This window comes from Bos indicus, chromosome 21 (genome assembly GCF_029378745.1).
Source record: "Bos indicus isolate NIAB-ARS_2022 breed Sahiwal x Tharparkar chromosome 21, NIAB-ARS_B.indTharparkar_mat_pri_1.0, whole genome shotgun sequence".
In the NCBI taxonomy this organism is placed as follows: domain Eukaryota; kingdom Metazoa; phylum Chordata; class Mammalia; order Artiodactyla; family Bovidae; genus Bos; species Bos indicus.
Window position 1 is genome coordinate 34,155,634 of NC_091780.1, and position 16,948 is coordinate 34,172,581.

The 16,948-nt window shown below is 39.6% G+C and overlaps 1 protein-coding gene across 2 annotated transcripts in view; it reads left to right on the forward strand.

Moving 5' to 3' along the window:
* Window positions 1-219: 219 nt before the first annotated feature.
* The window catches only part of EDC3 (enhancer of mRNA decapping 3), a 55,256-nt gene continuing 38,527 nt past the window's right edge, over window positions 220-16,948 (forward strand). Inside the window, exons 1-2 of one of the 2 annotated variants that reach the window (XM_019983458.2) lie at window positions 220-354; window positions 6,212-6,312. The gene's annotated coding sequence lies outside the window, so the exon portion shown is untranslated. The remainder of the gene's footprint in view (window positions 355-6,211; window positions 6,313-16,948) is intronic. The other variant, XM_019983457.2, reaches the window with a different exon arrangement.

The following is a 16,948-nucleotide window of genomic DNA, read 5'->3' on the forward strand; positions in this document are numbered from 1 at the left end:
CAACCGAGCCTGGGACGCAGGCAGGACTCCAACTCGAACCCAGACTCCACCCGATATAGGTAGCCGGGGCACAGGGAACCAGGCCCAGCAGGCGCGGTTCTGGAAGGCCACAAAGCTGGTCCCAGTAGTTAATGTTTCCAAATTCTCAAATTTCCCGGGCGTCCCGCCCCCGGGTTCTGAAGCGTCGCGCCGGAAGTGACCTCACGACGGTGGCGTGGAGACGCAAGGCGCTTCCGGCGGCGGCCGTGGCTGTGGGGGTGGGTGTGAAGAAGACCCTTAGTCTCAGGGTCTTGCGGTGCTTCGGGGCAGGCTTGGTGTGGTGAACCGAGGAGGCGTAGGCTCGGTGGCGTAGAGGTAGGCGCGAAGGGGGGGCGGGTGGCTGGTGGGCGCTCGTGGCAGGGGTCTTCCGGGGTTGCCGGAGAGTTTGCTTTTAGGCTTCGTGCTTCCAGGCCTTGCAGACTTCTAGAGCGGTGGGTTCGAGATGGGGGCTGCTTCGGGTGCGCGGGGACCCATTACTAGGACTTGCCTCCGGGGTATGGTTTGAGGTGGAGGTCGAGGGAACGGGACTCTCAGCAGTCGAGGAATTGTGGGAGGTGTGAGGCATTAGCGGCCTAGGCTCTTAGTTTAGCTTCGTTAATGGCTCCTGCAGCCCACCCCCTCATTGCTCCCTGCGTGTTTCCTTTTGCACAGTAGAGAACGGTGGCAGGGAAGAACGCGAGTACCACATCCATGACAGATAGCGGGGGTGGGGGTGGGGGGCGGGCGGAGATGAACTGGAGTCTGAGAGGAGAGGGTGGCTGAGAAATTAGTGATAACTGGCAGGGGGCAGCTTCTGCTATTCCTGGAGACTTACTTCCCCTTGATTCTTTACTGTTGTTAGTGTAAGTCTTAGTTTCTTATTATCAGTACTCTTTGTGTGATATTGGTTGATCAGTAATTGACTTGTTGAATGGTTCAAGTGTTTTGGTGTGGGGGAGGCATAGTCCTCACCTGCTTGGCCAGTTGGTTGTCAACAAACCTCCCAATTTCAGAGGTAGAAGGAGTCCAAACAGCCCTCTCCTGCCGTTACAGATGTGGATCTCGAGAACCAGATTGGTTTTTGTTCTCTTTCCTAGCCACAGACTGAACTGATTTCAGTTTGCGCTCTGTCAAATAAAGGTCGTAATCCCATCAAAACTTAAGTGACTGCCTCTGAGCAGGTCACTGTTTCAACTGGAAACCTCAGATAGATTCTAGTCTTTTATTTATGAATGGAAGATTAAGTGTACTGAGCACAGAATTCCTATTTTTTGGTTTCTCTGTATGAATTGGAAATGGTTACAAAAAACATAACTCTTGGAGTACTAAGAATCTTTTGTTGAAGCCTTCTTGAGGACTGTGGGACTAACAGAGTGTCTCTAACTTTTTTGACCTATGACCCACAGTTAATGTATTTTGCATGCTGACTCTTTGTGACCCCTGCATGCGTAGAGTGTGTACACAGGAAATAAAATTTTGCCTTCTATGTATGTGGTACCCTCTGACATTTTCTATTTCATTGAAAGAAAAAAAAAAAGTTGATTGTAACTCACTAAACTGATTCTGACCTGTAATGGGTCTGACTGCTAAAGACCTGTAGTTTGAAAAACGTTGGACTAGAAGTTTAAGATTCTTGAGAGTCCAAGATTCGTAAGTAATGCAAGGTGGAAGATACGGCATTTTTCTGTTATCAACTACAACAGGACACGACGTCCATATTAGTATCCGAAAGGAGTACAATATCTGTAATGATAATGTGTCCGAATTTTGGCAAGGCATTTGAGTCTTTTCTGGTGACCTGGTGGGTGAGATGGGGTGGGAGATTTGCCCTATTGTGGTTAAATTAGGTGACGTCATGACTTTGGGCATCTGTGTGTAGGAATTTGTTTATGGATACAATTACAGCTGGGAATTTGGTGATCGATGTTGAGGGTCTGTCACTTTTTTATATGCAGTATGTATTTGAAGCCTTATCTGAAGAGTGTTCTTATCAAATTTGTTGCCTAATGAAGTGAAGAGAGTATCATCTGGTTAATCTCAATATTTGCCCAGTGTAGTTTAATGAAATGGAAGGGTCATCTTAAATTTAAGTAATTTAAACATTTAATTGAAAATGGTTTAGTATGTAATTTCTGTTAGGTTGTAAATATTGACTTTTGAAAAATAAATACAAAGTTTTCTAAATCTAATAGTAATTTGACGCTTTAAAAGTATATAGATAACCTTTTTTATATATAAAAGCCCTCGAAGATATGGCTGTGTATAAATGGTGTATTACGTTACCTGATTTTCAGATGTTAAGCCAGTCTTGTGTTCCTAGAATGGATTCTGTTGAATCTTGGTGTATCCTACTTTCTGTATATTACTGAATTCAATTTGCTGATATTAAAAATTTTTGTGAGGAATATTCGTCTGAGGTTTCCTTTTCTTGTGATGTCTTTGGACTGGACTCAGTATCAAGAGTAAAATTACCCTCATAATATGAGTCGGAAAATGTTATTCTGCTGTTTTCTGAAAGAATTTATGTAGAATTGGTAATTATTTCTTTCTTTACGTTTGATAGAGTTTACCAGCAAAGTCCTCTGGGCCTGGGCTTTTCTTTGTGGGAAGGTTTTAAAACTACTTATTCAATTTCTTTACTTGGTGTAGGTCTGTCTGGATTTTTTTAAATTTTTTGAGTCAGTTTTGGTAATTTTATCCTTCTTGGAATTTGTCCATTTCTTATTTTTCTTCTTGAACTTGTATGCACCCCACAGAATTGTATCCTAAAACAGGAGTCAGCATACTTTTTCTGTAAAGGGCTTGCTGGTAGGCTTTGTGGGCCATGCGGTCCCCGTTAGTACTACTCAGGTCTCTCATTGACGTGCAGAAACAGCCCCAGACGGTAAGCAGAGAGCTGTACGAGGTTCTGTTCCAGTACTGCTTTGGTAGTAGTGGGCCAGATTTGGTACATGGGTGTAGTTTTCTGACTCCAGTTTTAAAGTAATAAATTTTATGGTTGAAAGTCTTTATTTGATATCTGGGCAGATCAGCTTTATGATAGAGTAGGGTGGAAGTTGATTCCCTTGCTTGCATGTCTTTGTGTACTCCTAAAGATGTGTGTATTCCACTTTGAAGATTGAGACTTCATTTCCAAGATGTTGTAGAGGTAATTTAGGCATTTTTGTAGTTTTGTTCAGGTGAGACGGAAGGTGACCCTCATGGTATAATTTTCTAGGGCCATGACTTGAATCCCCTATTTGGCCAGTATTCCTTCTGTGAAAAGGAGGTGTTTGTAGGACTTCCCTAGTGACCCAGTGGTTAAGACTCTGCTCTTCCACTGCAGGGGGCATGGGTTTGATCCCTGGTCAGGGAACAAAAATCCTGCAAGCTACACCAAAAAAAAAAAAGAGAGAGAGACATTTGAAATAAAATTTGGTATATGGTAAAAATTATATAGATTATCTCATTTAATCTTCACAATGGTTCTATGAGATCATTTAATTGGTATGCAGTTGACTCTTGAACAATTGGGGGCCAGGGCCTCCAACTGTCTGCAAAATTGAAAATCTGAGAATAACTTATAGTCGGCCCTCCTTATACATGGTTCTTCTGTATCTGCGGTTCTGCATCTCACATTCAGGCAACTGCCCATCATGTAGTACTGTTGTATTTGGTGAAGGAAATAGGTGTTTTGAGTGGACCTGTACCATTCAAGCCCATGTTGTTCGAGGGTCAACTCTACTTCCCATTTTATAATTGAGACAGTTGAGACTCAGATTAGGATAATTTGCTCATAATTCTGGCCTTTAATGTGTGACTTCAGAAGTCCATGGCTTTTCACTATGCTGCCTTTTGTGGAAGATAGGGACTTAGTACTAGGATTATACTAGTAGATGTTTTCTTTCAAGATCTCTGTCATTTCCAAGCTTTTGATTCTATAGACACGTTTCTACATAGATATCTAGTTTTTCAGAAATCCGTAACTAACCACTTATCCATAATTGTCGATTTAATTGTCCTTAGCAGATCAAAGGATTGGATCTGAATGCTGAAGAGTTCTGTCAGATGTGGATGAGATGAAAGTTTGTAGCTCTGTAATCAGCTGATTGCTTTTGAATCATTTCTGACAACTACTTGAATTGCATGATGAGTGGAAGACCATTTCGGTCTACCTGACTTTGTTATCTAAAGGCTTCTTACAAGAAAAGTGATTCGGTAGTGTCTCATAGTGCGACATTTGGTAGTCTGGAAATCCTAATAGTGTTTGAGCAGGATCAGCCTGTGTCTAGTGTGCTTATTGCTCAGTCGTGCCCAACTCATTGCGACCCATGGACTGTCGCCTGCCAGGCTCCTCTCTTCATGGAATTTTCCAGGCAAGAATACTGGACTGGGTTGCTGTTTCCTCCTCCAGGTGATCTTCCTAACCCAGGGATTGAACCTGTGTTTACTGCTTCGTAATATGCCCAGCATAAATGGGTACATTTGTCCACTACAAAGGCATATACAAAACTGTTTAATTCTCTATTCATAATGGCCCCCAAACTGGAAATAGTCCGTCTCTCAGGAGCAGGATGGATAAATACCTTGAGGCATAGTTATGTAATGGAATACTATATAGCCACGAGAGAGAATGAACTGCTGCTACATGCAACAAGGTGAGTCTCCCAGATGTAACATGGAGCAAAAGAAGCCAACGCTTTGAGAGAACTTTTATGATTCCATTTATATGAAGTTCAAAAACAGGTAAATGACTCTTTTGTGATAGATATCAGAATAATGGCTACCTTTGTGGGAGCACAGTGGAACCTTCTGGGGTGTCCAAAATACTGTGTCTTGATTTGGGTGTGTTCTCCCTTAGTGTGTTCATCTGATTAGAAATCCATATGTTGGCACTCCACTTGTTTTAGATTTACTGTTTTCAGTTAATAAAGAAATTTTCTTTAAAACTATTAAAAATCCTACTTATTAGTTATTATTGACATAATATAAACTTGTATGTGTAGTGAGTGTCTTAAACATATATGTTGAATGGAGAAATAGAAGTCTTCTCCCATCTGATTGATTTCTGGCATTTCTAAAATTCCAGTTACAGCTTTTCGTTTTGCATCAATCTAAAGTAAGCATCAGAGTAGGATTATGGTGGAGTATAAATGATAGGAAAGGAACTTCATAATTTTGTGGCTTTAAGTAGACAAAGGTCAGTCAGGAACGGGAAAGTAAGCATAAAATCATGGGTGTTTTGTGCCTTTTTCTGTCATCAGTGTCATGGAAATTGTGTTGCATTGGAAATTCATTTGATTTCTTAAATTCCTTGAGATAAATTGATAATTGTTGCAACTCAGTGAGGGGTATGTGGGGTTCATTATGCTGGTCTGTCTACCTTTGTATATGTTTGAAATACTCTGTAGTAAAAAAAAAAATTATGGATGACCCTGCTGATGCAGTGTTTCTTTTATTGTCTGTTCTGTCAGCATAGTTTTGTGATACTTGCTCAGTTAAATAGAGAACTACCGGAGTTTGTCTTTACATTTTTGTGTTTCTAATGAGACAGTCCTCTTTTTTTTTTTTTTTAACTGAAGGAGTGCTTTTTATGCTCCTTTAAATATATTTCTACTATTTTTCTTTTTTTAGACTTATGTTTTATGTAGATATATTTCTGAAATTAATATTTGAAAACTGTTTAAAATGCTGTTCTATTTCTTTTCTTTTTTTTGTGGAACAGCTAAGCCAGTGTTTCATTTTATGCTTAATATTGTATGTTATTGTTGTTTAGTTGCTAAGTTGTGTCTGACTATTTGCGACCCCATGGACTGTATCCTCTTAGGCTCCTCTGTCCATGGGATTTCCCAGGCAAGAATAGTGAGTTGCCATTTCCTTCTCCAGGGGATCTTACTGACATAGGGGTCAACCTCGGGTCTGGTGCATTGGCAGGTGGATTCTTGACCGCTAAGCACCAGGGAAGCCCCTATGTCACCTGCTGCTTGCTGACTTCCTTTTGTGTGTAGAACAGTGTTAGGTTTCATATCTTACATAGAATTTCACATAGAATACGCTTAGGGATATTGTGTTTTTGGAACCATTTCCAAGGAGAGCTAAGGCATTTAGATATAGATATTTAGATAACTCTAGATTTTGAGTGATTAACTTCTGTCAGGTTTATTATGTCTCCTTTGATTGAATTAATATTTACTGAGTTCCTTTTCCATTCTAGGCAATCTTATTGTCTGAACAAAACAGACAAGGTCCCTTGCCCTCCTGGAGCTTCCATTCTATTGGGGTGACACATACAATATAAATAAGATAATTCATATGGTGAGTCATTTTGAAATTATAACAGAAAGTGTTGGAGAGTGATAGAGAGTTTAGCCACATTAAATTGGGTAGCCAGGGAAGGCCTCTTTGGTGTGGTGACATTTTCGAAGGCAACTGAAAGACGAGATAGAACTAGCCATTCATGTAACTGGGGAAAGAGTGTTCTGAAAATACCTGGTGCAGAATTTTGCAGGGAACAAGCTTGATGTATTTAAGGGACAGTGATAAGGTCAATTTGTCTGGAGAACAGGGAAAAGGAGTGGTGAGAGATGAAGTTGTCTATGAAAGTGAAGTCGCTCAGTCGTGTCCAACTTTTTGCGACCCCATGGACTGTAGCCTACGAGGCTTCTCCGTCCATGGGATTTTCCAGGCAAGAGTACTGGAGTGGGGTGCCATTTCCTTCTCCAGGGGATCTTCCCCACCCAGGATCGAACCCAGGTCTCCTGCATTGTAGGCAGACGCTTTACTATCTGAGCCACCAGGGAATTTGTCTGTAGAAGTTAGTAGAAATGAGATTGTGTAGGGCTTGCAGTCTATGGAAAGGAAGTTAAGCAGAATCATGACAACTGATTTACCTTTTAAAATTTGCTCTGGCTGCAGTGTAGAGAAAGAATTAGAGGGGCAGAAGTCGAAGCAGAGATATAACAGGGGACTGCTGCAATTATGAGATGATAGTGACTTAGAGTAGGTAAGTAGCAGTGGAGATGGAGAGAGATGGACTTATCTTTGAAGTAGTGACAATAGGACTTATTGATGAATGTATGGGACGAAGGACAAAGAAAGGAATCAAGAAAACTCCTGACTTTTTTTCCCCTTTGTATAAGCAGTATAGTATATGTTGATGCCATTTATTGAGATGGGAAAAGCTTGAGGCTCAGTTGTGTCCAACTTTTTGTGACACGCCCCCCCCCGCCCCCCGCCCCAAGGATTGTTAGCCAGCCAGGCTCCTCTCTCCATGGGTTTTTTCCAGGCAAGAATACTGGAGTGGGTAACCATTTCCTCCTCCAAGGGCTCTTCCCAACCCAGGGATCTAACCCACATGTTCTGCCTTGGCAGGTGGATTCTTTACTTCTGAGCCACCTGAAAAGCAGTGAAAAAAGCTTGGGAAGGAACAAATTGGGGGATGTTGAGTGTTAGGCTAAAGAAATTAAAAATTTGGTTTTGGACATTTATGAGATGCCTAATAGAAATCTTTGCCGGCATTATCCAGTGTGTGAGTTTTCGTCTTTATGTTTTATGGAAAACCTTTCTGGGAAATTAACCTCTTCTTATTGAAGGAATGACTAAATATTCTGTGTCATACTATACAGGTTATGTTGGCTGCATGTAGTTTCCCTCCTTTTTTAAAAAAATTAAGATATACCTTGCATACAGAATAATGCACAAATGTTAAATGCCCAATTCAGTAAATTTTGCTAGCTGTGTATAATCTTGTGACTACTGCATCAGTAAAAACAAAGAACATTTTCATTACCCCACAAGTCCCTCTGCCTCTTTCTAGTCAATTTTCTGACCTATAGGTGGAAGACTTCTGATTTTTCTCACTATAGTTACTCTTGTAGAAATTCTTATAAATAGACTCATATAAATGTATCTGTGTGACTTTCAGTTTTTGAGTATCATCTACCTTGTATTAGTCGAGTAAGTAGTTTGTTCTTTTTTATTGTTAAGTGGTGTTCTGTGGTGTAGTTAATACCATGATTTGTTTCCTCTCTTCTCCTTGTTTCCAATTTTTGACTGTTATAAAGGTACTTTGTACACTTGTGTACAAGTCTTTTTGTTAATATATGTTTTTATTTCTCCTGGGTAAATCCTAGAAAGGAAATTTTGGGTCACAGATATATATTTAATATTATAAGAAACTGCCAACCTCTCTTCCAGAGTGCTTGTATCATTTTACACTATCAGCAGTTAAGAGTTGTTCCAGTGCTTTGCATTATCACAGACATTTGGTGCTTTCATTTTTGATCTATAGTACTGGAAAATCCCATGGACAGAGGAGCCTGGTAGGCTGCAGTCCATGGGGTCGCTAAGAGTCAGACACGACTGAGCGACTTCACTTTCACTTTTCACTTTCATGCATTGGAGAAGGAAATGGCAACCCACTTCAGTGTTCTTGCCTGGAGAATCCCAGGGACAGAGGAGCCTAGTCGGCTGCCGTCTATGGGGTCACACAGAGTCGGACATGACTAAAGCGACTTAGCAGCAGCAGCAGTGGATATAGTATCTATGGTGGTCTTTTCCCAACCTAACACTTTCAAAAATTGTGGTAAAGTATACATTTTATCATTTTGTATGATGAAGTATACATTTTATCATTTTGTATGATAAAGTATACATTTTATCATACAAAATGATAAAATGTATCATTTTAACAGTTTTTAAGTGTACAGTTCAGTGGCATTGAGTGCACTCACATTGTCATGCAACCATCACCATCATGAACTTTTTTATCATATCAAACTGAAACTTTGTACCTTTTGAATAGTAGCACTTCATCTCCTGCTCTCCCAGCCCCTGGAAGCCACCATTCTACTTTCTGCCCCTGTGAGGTTGACTGTTCTAGATGCCTCGTGTGAACGGAATCATACAAGATATGTCCTTCTGTGTCTTATTTCATTTTCACTTAATGTTTTCAAGGTTCTTCTATGTTGTAACATATATCAGAACCTTCCTTTTTTAAGACTGAATGATACTCTATTTTAATGGAGTGTTTATACATTCATCCATCTTGGACATTTGGGTGTCTCATTGTGTTTCAATTCACATTTCCCTGATAAACTAATGATGTTGAACAGCTTTTCGTATGTTTATTGACTATTTGTATAACTTCTTTTGCCTGCTTTAAAAAACTGATGTTTTCTTTTTATTTATTTGTAAGTATTCCTTATATATTCTGGATCCTATCTGTTGGGAATATTTTCTCCTTAACTGTGGCTTTCCTTTTTTCTTTTCTTGTTTTGGTGTGGTTATAATAGAGGGCAGAAACATCTTTTTACCATCAAAAATCTGGGAGTTTTCTTGAAATGCTTGATCCTTGGAGGTAGCCTTCATTGGGATGATGTTGAAATGGGGCTAGATTATATGGAATACCTCCCTAAATTTTTTTTTTTACAGTACCTTTGTTTTAAATGTATGATTATCTTAACCCATCCAGAGCATGATTTCGTTTGAAAAAAAATTGAAAATGATTTGTTTTGGAAAAAAGATAGTTTTCTACTATGGTATATTGTAATCAAACCTAGGTGGTTTTACCTTTTGACTGACTGAGGCTTTATCCTGAGAAAATTATTCAAGGTAAGCACTGAATGAAATTGATCTTTGCTGCATTAACTATAATTGTGAAAAATTGAATTATCTAAATGTCCATTGAGAGAAAAACTGATAAGTGAATGCGGTGGAATAGCACATACACGTGGAGAATATGCTAAGAAGCTGCCTTTCTGCTCTGATTACAAGTGTGTAAATATCCATTATAATCTCTCTGTTGTAAATTCCCCATCTGTAAAATGGGTTAGTAAAGTAGCTGTCTCATAGGGTTGTCATGAAGATTGAAGGGCCCTAAAGAAGGCCCCTAAAGTTTTAACTCAGTCCTGAGACATAGTAAATGAGCAATAAATACTAGCTGCTGCTATTGTTACACAGTATGATGGTATGTGTGTAAAAGCTGTGGGATTACATGTGTTGCATTCACCTTTTATTTTCTTAAGGGTGATTCCCCCCCCCCTTTCTGTTACCTATTACTATATTAAATCATTACCAAATTCAGACCATCACCTGTATCAGTCTTGGTCTTGAATCTCAACTTATTCCCTTCTCCATTGCTTCTGCCTATTACAGCTTACCACTGTCTCTTAAATAGACTGCTCTAGTTGCCTCCCAGCGTCTTTTTTTTTTAACACCTCTTCCAATTTGTATTCTTTAATGATGATTTTTGATGAGCAGGACTTTTAAATTTTGATGAAATCTAATTCATCAGATTTTTTTCTTTTATGATTAGTACTACTTATTTCTGTTTTGTCTAAGAAATCTTTCTCTACTCTAAGGTCACTTAGGTGTTCTGTTCCCCACCCCAGTAGCTTTTGTTTTAACTTTTATATTAAAGTGAAAGTGAAGTCGCTCAGTCGTATCCAACACTTTGCAACCCCATGGACTGTAGCCCACCAGGCTCCTCTGTCCATGGTATTCTCCAGGCAAGAATACTGGAGTGGGTTGCCATATCCTCCTTCAGGGGATCTTTCCGACCCAGGGATCGAACCTGTGTCTCTTATGTTTCCTGCATTGGCAGACAGTTATTTACCACTAGTGCCACCTGGGAAGCCCTGCTAAAGTTTCATATAGTAGGATTTTTGTGTGTGTGTGTGTGGGGGGGTACGTTCCCTAGGGTTTTCTACATGCACAGTCAACAATAAAGTTTACAAATAAAAATAACTTTACATCTTCATTTCCAATATTTATGCTTTTTATTTCTTTTTCTTATTGCAGTAGCTAACACCTGTAATATAATGTTGAATAAGAAGCAGAACCGGTGAGAGTATTCTTGCCTTGTCCCAGTCTTCGGGGGAAAGAATTCATTGTTTCACCATTAATATGATGTTATCTATAATTGTTTTATAGATGCCACTGCTCCTTTTTTATATCATGGATGATGTTGAATTTTGTCAGATTATCTTTCTGCATTTGTTGACGTGATCATACATGATTTCTCATTTGCTTTGTTAATGTGGTAGAAGACATTGATTTTTTTTTTTTTTGACCTTTTTGTTTGAGATAGCTGTAGATCCATATGTATTTATAAGAAAGAATACAGAGAGATTCCATATATCCTGCCTGGTTTTCCGTATTGGTAACATCTTGCAAAACAATAGTATAGTGTCAATACCAGGATATTGACATCATATGGTCAAGATGCAGAATGTTTCCCTAACCACAGGGATCCCTCATGTTGCTCATTTATAGCCATCCCTGTTTTCCTTGTGTCTCTGCCCCTTCTCTCACTCCTGGGAACCACTCTTCTCTTCTCATTTCTATAGCTGTCATTTCAAGAATATTACACAAATGGAATCATAAAGAATGTAATCTTTTGGGGTTGGCTTTTTTCACTTTTTCTCCTACCATGGTTTGTGTTTAACCTTTGACACGTGGAAAGTCATCTAGCCTGTTCCAGTTTGAGGCTATTAGAAGTAAACCTGATATAAACATTCAAGTACAGGTTTTTTTGTGAGTTAAGTCTTCCATTCTCTGAGATAAATGACCAGTCATGCAACTGCTGGGTCATGTGAGTTGCGTGTTTAGGTGTTTTTTTTTTATAGCCTCCGTTTTGGCTATTTATTTATTTTTGGCTGCAGTGGGTCTTTGTTGCTGTGTGCAGGCTTTCTGTGGTTGTACTGTGCTGGCTTAGGAGTTGTGGAGATGAGCTTAGTTGCCCCACAGCATGTGGAATTTTCCTGGACCAGGCATCAAACTCAGTGTCCCCTGCATTGGCAGGCAGATTCTTAACCTCTGGACCACCAGAGATGTCTGCGTGTTTAGGCTTTTTTTTTTTTTTTTAAATGGCTGCCCCATTTAGTAGTTCCATCAGCAGTGTATGAATGTATGAGTATGTATGAATGTATGAGTTATTCAATTTCTCCACATCCTTACTTGTACTTGGTGTTGTCAGTGTTTTTTATTTTAGCTGTTCTAGTGGGCAGTATTCTTGCCTGGAGAATCCCATGGACGGAGGAGCCTGGTAGTCTGCAGTCCATGGGGTTGCAAAGGGTTGGACACAACTGAGCGACTTCACTTTCACTTTTCACTTCCATGCATTGGAGAAGGAAATGGCAACCCACTCCAGTGTTCTTGCCTGGAGAATCCCAGGGACGGGGGAGCCTGGTGGGCTGCCGTCTTTGGGGTCGCACAGAGTCGGACACGACTGAAGCGACTTAGCAGCAGCAGCAGCAGCGGGCATGTAGTGTATCATTGTGGTTTTAGCTTGCATTTCCCTAGTGGTTAATGTAATGATGTTGAACATCTTTTCATGTACTTATTTGCCATCTGTATAGTTCTTTGTTGAAATGTGTTTTGTGTCTTTTGCCCACTATGGATTGGATTTTTTTTTTCCATCACTGAGTTTTAAGAGTTCTTTGTGTATTCTAGATACTGGTCATGAGTCTTTGTCATATATGTGATTTGTAAATATTTTTTTCCAGCCTGTAACTTTTTTTAAAAAGCCTCCTAATAAGGATCCTTTTGCAGAATGAAAGTTTTTAATTTTCAAGAAGTCTGATCAGTTTCTCCTTAATAGGTTGTGCTTTTGGTGTCCAGTTGAAGAATTCATTGCCTCACTCTAGATCTTGAAGGCTTCTCTTACGTTTTTCCTAAAAGTTTTATAGTTTGACATTTTACGTTTAAGTCTATGACCCATTTTGAATAAATGTGTATATAAATTATGAAACTTAGATCAGGGTTGATTTTCTACTGATGAATATCCATTACCATTTGTCCTAACAACTGAAGCCAGGTATACAGTATGTGTATTCCTTCACTGGAGATACAAAGCCTGATAAGATTATTGAACTCAGTATCTGTATTATTTTTAAAAATATTTGTTTTGCTGCTTGATTCATTACAGAAGATTGTATTAATTCTCTTCTATTGACTTTAAAAATTTATTCTTGAAAATTTTATATACCTGTTTTATGTTCTATATTATGTTTTGACATAATCAAATTACCTCAATGGAAAATTATAGCAATATATATTATTAGTGAGTTGTACCCTCAGTAATAATATACATTGTTTAGGCATGAATTAACTCTTTTAATGTTTTTGCCTTAATCTTTTATCTGACAGTTTTACTGCAGCCCTTTCATTTCTTTTATTTATATAATTTGTTCAACTTAAAAAAATTTTAGAGTTGATTTATAGTGTTGTGTTGATTTTTGCTGTACAGCAAAGTGATTCAGTCACATGTACATTCTTTTTCACTTTCTCTCTGTTACGGTCATCACAGGGCACTGAATATGGTTCCTTTGCTGTACAGTAGGAGCTAGTTGTTTATCTATGCTATATATAATAGTTTGCATCTGCCCATCCTAAATTCCCAGTTCCTCCCTGCCCCACCTGCTCTCCTCCTTGGCAACCACAAGGCTGTTCTCTGTGTCTGTGAGTTTATTTCTGTTTCATAGATATGTTCATTTGTAGCATATTTTAGATTCCACATTCAAGTGATATCACAAGGTATTTGTCTCTCTAACTTATTTTGCTTAGTATGATCATCTCTAGGTCCATTCGTGTAGCTGCAAATGTCATTATTCCATTCTTTTTATGGCTGAGTAACATTCAACTGCATATGAGTAATGCGACACAAACATATATTTAAACATCTTTTTTTTTCTTTTGAAATTTTAATGTAAAAAAGTAGAAACACAGATGGAGCACAAATGTGCATTTTATACCCGAAGATAATTTGGATAATTTGGTTATTACCCATAACATTTTAACAAAATAATCAGAAATTTAGTCATTCACATTAGTAATAACATTGAGTCCTTAAAGGAGTTTCTCATACATCATCTCACATTGGGAGATGATGTGTGCAGTGTGCAGATAGGAACAAAAAGCAATCAATAAAGAAAATGTGATAAGTAATCTAATAGTGATAATACTGTTTCTAGGAGATAATATTGGAAGTGCTTTTATAAAAATTTGTTTTTAATTGGAGGATAACTGCTTTACAATGTTGTGTTGGTCTCTGCTGTACAACAGCATAAATCATCTGTTATACATATATCCCCTCCTCTTGAACCTCCTGCCCACCCCCACCCCCACCCTAAACCTAATTTTTGACAGAATACCAGGTTAAACTCCAAAAATGTCTCCTCCCTCTTGAACATCCCACCACCCCTACCCCCCCGCCTGTTGTGACAGTACCAGGTTAAGCCTTGAAAAGGAACAGAGATCATTCTGTCTGTCTGAGATTGCATCCAAGTACTGCATTTTGGACTCTTTTGTTTCTATGATGGCTGTTCCATTTCTTCTAAGGGATTCTTGCCCACAGTAATAGATATAATGGTCATCTGAGTTAAATTCACCCATTCCAGTCCATTTTAGTTCTCTGATTTCCTAAAATGTTGATGTTTGCTCTTGCCATCTCCTGTTTGACCACTTCCAATGTGCCTTGATTCATGGACCTAACATTCATGACATTGTGCAAGAGGCAGTAATCAAGACCATCCCCAAGAAAAAGAAATGCAAAAGGGCAAAAAAAGGTTGTCTGAGGAAGTCTTATAAATAGCTGAGAAAAGAAGAGAAGCTAAAGGCAAAGGAGAAAAGGAAACATAAACCCATTTGAATACAGCGTTCCAAAGAATAGCAGGAGAGATACAAAAGCCTTCCTCAGTGATCAAAGCAAAGAAATAGAGACAAACAATAGAATGGGAAAGACTAGAGATCTCTTCAAGAAAATTAGAGATACCAAGGGACTTTTCATGCAAAGATGGGCACAATAAAGACAGAAATTGTATGGACCTAACAGAAGCAGAAGATATTCAGAAGAGGTGGCAAGAATACCCAGGAGAATTATACAAAAAAGATCTTCATGACCCAGATAACCACGATGGTGTGATCACTCACCTAGAGCCAGACATCCTGGAATGTGAAGTCAAGTGGGCCTTAGGAAGCATCACTACAAACAAAGCTAGTGGAGGTGATGGAATTCCAGTTGAGCTATTTCACATCCTAAAAGATGATGCTGTGGAAGTAGTGCACTCAATATGCCAGCAGGTTTGGAAAACTCAGCAGTGGCTAGAGGACTGGGAAAGGTCAGTTTTCATTCCAATCCCAAAGAAAGGCGGTACCAAAGAATGTTCAAACTACTGCACGATTGCACTCATCTCACATGCTAGCAAAGTAATGCTCAAAATTCTCCAAGCCAGGCTTCAACAGTACGTGAACTGTGAACTTCCAGATGTTCAAGCTGGATTTAGAAAAGGCAAGAGGAACCAGAGATCAAATCACCAATGTCTGTTGGATCATCAAAAAACCAAGAGAGTTCCAGAAAAACTTCTTCTGCTTTATTGACTATGCCAAAGCCTTTGACTGTGTGGATCACAATAAATTGTGGAAAATTCTTAAAGAGATGGGAATACCAGACCACCTGAGCTGCCTTCTGAGAAATCTTAGGAAATATGCAGATCAGGAAGCAACAGTTAGAACTGGACATGGAACAACAGACTGGTTCCAGATTGGGAGAGGAATATGTCAAGGCTGCAATTGCCTGCTTATTTAACTTATATGCAGAGTACATCATGCGAAATGCCAGACTGGATGAAGCAAAAGCTGGAATCAAGATTGCTGGGAGAAATATCAATAACCTCAGATATGCAGATGACACCACCCTTATGGCAGAAAGCGAAGAAGAACTAAAGAGACTCTTGATAAAAGTGAAAAAGGAGAGTGAAAAAGTTGGCTTAAAACTCAACATTCAGAAAACTTAAGATCATGGCATCTGGTCCCATCACTTCATGGCAAATAGATGGGGAAGCAATGGGAAACAGTGACAGACTTTATTTTCTTGGACTCCAAAATCACTGCAGATGGTGACTGCAGCTATGAGATTGAAAGACGCTTGCTCCTTGGAAGAAAAGTTATGACCAACCTAGACAACATATTAAAAAGCAGAGACATTACTTTGCCAGCAAAGGTCCATCTAGTCAAAGTTGTGGTTTTTCTAGTAGTCATGTATGGATGTGAGAGTTGGACTGTAAAGAAAGCTGAGTGCCGAAGAATTGATGCTTTTGAACTGTGGTGTTGGAGAAGACTGTTGAGGGTCCCTTGGACTACAAGGAGATCCAACTGGTCCATCCTAAAGGAAGTCAGTTCTGAATATTCATCGGAAGGACTGATGCTGAAGCTGAAGCTCCAATACTGTGGCCACCTGATGCAAAGAACTGACTCATTGGAATAGACCCTGATGCTGGCAAAGACTGAAGATGGGAGGACAAGGGGACAACAGGATGAGATGGCTGGATGGCATCACTGACTCAATGGAAATGAGTTTGAATAAACTCTGGGAGTTGGTGATGGACAGGGAGGCCTGGTGTGCTGCAGTCCATGGGGTTGCAAAGAGTCGGACACGACTGAGCGACTGAATTGAACTGAACCAGGATAAGCTCCCTGTGTTACACAGCAAGTTTCCACTATTTTACATATGGTAGTGTAAATGTTTCACTGCTGCTCTCTCAATTCCCACCATCTCCTTCCCTTCCTGTGTCCACAAGTCTGTTCTCCATGTTTGTGTCTCTGTTCCTGCCCTGCATGTAGGTTCATTAGTACTATTTTTTCTGGATTCCATATCAGTTTAGTTCAGTCACTCAGTCATGTCTGACTCTTTGCGACCCCATGAACCGCAGCACACCAGACCTCCCTGTCCATCACCAACTCCCGGAGTCCACCCAAACCCATATCCATTGAGACGGTGATGCCATCCAATCCTCTCATCCTCTGTCACCCCCTTCTCTTCCTGCCCTCAGTCTTTCCCAGCATCAGGGTCTTTTCAGACGAGTCAGCTCTTCACATCAGGTGGCCAGAGTATTGGAGTTTCAGCTTCAACATCAGTCCTTCCAGTGAATACCCAGGACTGATCTCCTTTAGG